Genomic DNA, 2,508 nt, shown 5'->3' with positions numbered 1-2,508 from the left:
GTAAACTCTTCCATCTAACCACCTTCCCAACTAAGTTCGGTCCATTCCTGGATAATTTTATAGGGCTGTATAGGGCATTTTTATAACGCGCCCTTGATAGGTTATGGGCACTGATGAGTGCTGAAAGAATCCACTCGAACCCAGCATCGGTGTGCACTGGTTTAACTCGAATCTTCTGAAATTCCGCAGTGCACCTAATTGGAAGTATACTATTTAAGTCCGCGGGGAGTTTTGTACCACCTCTGTATGCGGAGAGCTATACAGAGCCTCGTGAGACAACTCCAGAGGAGTTATGATGCATCAAACGGGAGTGTTGAGCATGACTTGGGGTGCCAGCAATTAACTGCTTTAGTAGGTTTTGTTCTGCGGCAGTTGAGAAGTGCATATGCATAAATGCATAATGCAAATGTGAAATGTTTGCACCTAAAGCTTTGCACATGCTTGTATTTATATACAATCGTGCTTTATATCCGGTTTGGTACCAGTTGCTTGGGGTGTAGCATACCTTTAGGCACTAGGTGTTATTAGTCGCCTAAACACGCAGCTTACAACGTCCGGATATTTACATTGCATAAATCTCTGATTGAGAAATGGTGGAGCAGCATCCGATTGGTATCGATTTTTTTAAAGTTCGGCCCACATAAGCCAGCCCAGATTTTCCATTTTCAAGTTTTTATCCATCATTATACCAAACCTTCGGACAACCTTTTCCGAATAGGCTCCCTGTACACCAGAGAGCTCGATCTGCGATGGATACCTCAACCTTTTTGGGATTTCTAGTTTTGGAGTTTTAAATAGCAAACTTTGTAAAGACCTTCATATGGCCCTACGATACTGTACTATTTTTAAGAAGAACATATCGATGGCTGAGTGGAAGATCGACCTATCTCGGAAGCCAGTTCGAAAACGCCCTATCTCAGACAACTTTTCAAGAACATGATCCCTTTTCTTGTATTGCACAGTGTAGTTTAAAAGTATTTTGTATTTAAATAAAATCTTATATTTATTATTTTATATTAATTGCCTTACGTGCACGTCCATGATTGCGAACGGCCAAGCAGAGCAGGATCACCAAGCTCAAAACATTATTCGACGACTTCTTAGAGAACATTTTCGAAGACTTTTGTTTTTTCGTAAGAACCACAAGCGGAAATACTGCCTTTACGGGGGTTGTTGGAAAAGTTTTCACGATTTCACGATTTCACGCGTTTATCACTTTCACTTCAATAGTATTAAGCAGCTCTATTGAGCTCTATTTCTCCTCAAAAATTTGCACTTCACTCGTCACTCGGCGTATTGTGCGCGTGTGGCTGGCAATTTCAGGTATTTAATTTGTGCCGAAATTAAATTGTATGGCCAAGCAAAAATGTTTTCCATTAATTTAGACAGTCACTTGATTTGCACCAAATACGAAAAATTGCTACTAAATTTTAGATTTATGCGCTTGCTGCTCTTCGACTTTTGGCTTCTTGCTGCTGCCGCAGTTGCCACCAGTTCTTTTCTTCTTTTGTACAAAACCAAATGCAAAGGCACACTGATTTTATATGCTCTTTTCACAATCAAGTTCGGTGAGCCAATAGACCAGAAAAAGCAGCGATACTCAAATTAGTACGATAGTTAGGCAGCGGCGGGTGGGAGATGCAAGATGGGAGACGGCAGGCAAGAACCGATCAGACGGCCAGCCGGATAGGAAAGCAGATGGCTTGATTTCTTCACGCTGTTTCGAAACAATAGATCGCTTCATGGTGAAATAATAATAAGGTGTTGTCACTTAGGGGGTGGTTGTTGTAGTTTTGGCAATTTCGGCATACCAGCGTTACAATAATGCCTACTCTATTTATTCCAATTTCCTTTCTGGGCAAAATAGAACAAAAAATGTAGCAGACAACAATCTTGTGAAAAAAGTAAGCGTAGGTATCACTATTTCTTTGAGTCTCCTTTTCTCTGACTTTTCGTTTCAAATTTATTGGAAAATCTGAGCGATAGTTTGCAATAATTGTGATTTTGTAAGTAAATTTTTGCTAAAATATATACATATATATGTGCATATTGATGAAATTTGTTTGTTTGTATATTTCTTCAAGTTGTTGTTTATATATTTCTTCAAGTAGGTTGAGCTATTATCCCGCAAAAAGCAGCGATTTATTCAAGATAATTCCAGGTAAGTTTCGCAAACTAAATGCATTCACCAAACTAATGTATTTTTCTCACAAAAGGTTTTTAGAACAGCACCTTTTAAGTTTTAGAGCTGGCTACAGTTGTTTATTGGGGCAGTGTCTCATCAGCGGCGCTACCAACAGCGGTGTTATAAGCAAGTTCCAGGTAGGAAATTGTTAAATCCAACATATTTATATCATCAGAATCTAACCAGTCTTTATGTTTGTGTTTCTTCCATAAGATTTTTGGAGCAGTGTCTCGCCAAGCTGCGCTACCAGCAGCGTTTTAATAAGCAAGTTCCAGATAGGAAATTATGAAATCCAAAACATTTATATTATCAGACCTTAACCA

The 2,508-nt window shown here is 39.2% G+C and overlaps 1 long non-coding RNA gene across 2 annotated transcripts in view; it reads left to right on the top strand.

The window, feature by feature from the left end:
- Positions 1–1,633: 1,633 nt before the first annotated feature.
- Positions 1,634–2,508, top strand: part of LOC118756823 — a 1,388-nt gene continuing 513 nt past the window's right edge. Inside the window, exons 1-3 of one of the 2 annotated variants that reach the window (XR_004995159.1) lie at positions 1,634–2,006; positions 2,112–2,161; positions 2,217–2,322. This is a non-coding gene — a long non-coding RNA (uncharacterized LOC118756823). Of the gene's footprint in view, positions 2,162–2,216; positions 2,323–2,508 lie in introns of both variants that reach the window. The other variant, XR_004995158.1, reaches the window with a different exon arrangement.

The sequence above is a fragment of the Rhagoletis pomonella genome, unplaced genomic scaffold, assembly GCF_013731165.1.
Source record: "Rhagoletis pomonella isolate Grant_MI unplaced genomic scaffold, Rhpom_1.0 Rhpom_scaffold_12342, whole genome shotgun sequence".
Classification (NCBI taxonomy): Eukaryota; Metazoa; Arthropoda; class Insecta; order Diptera; family Tephritidae; genus Rhagoletis; species Rhagoletis pomonella.
The sequence above is the reverse complement of the archived record's forward strand: the minus strand, read 5'-3'. Positions and strand labels throughout refer to the sequence as shown.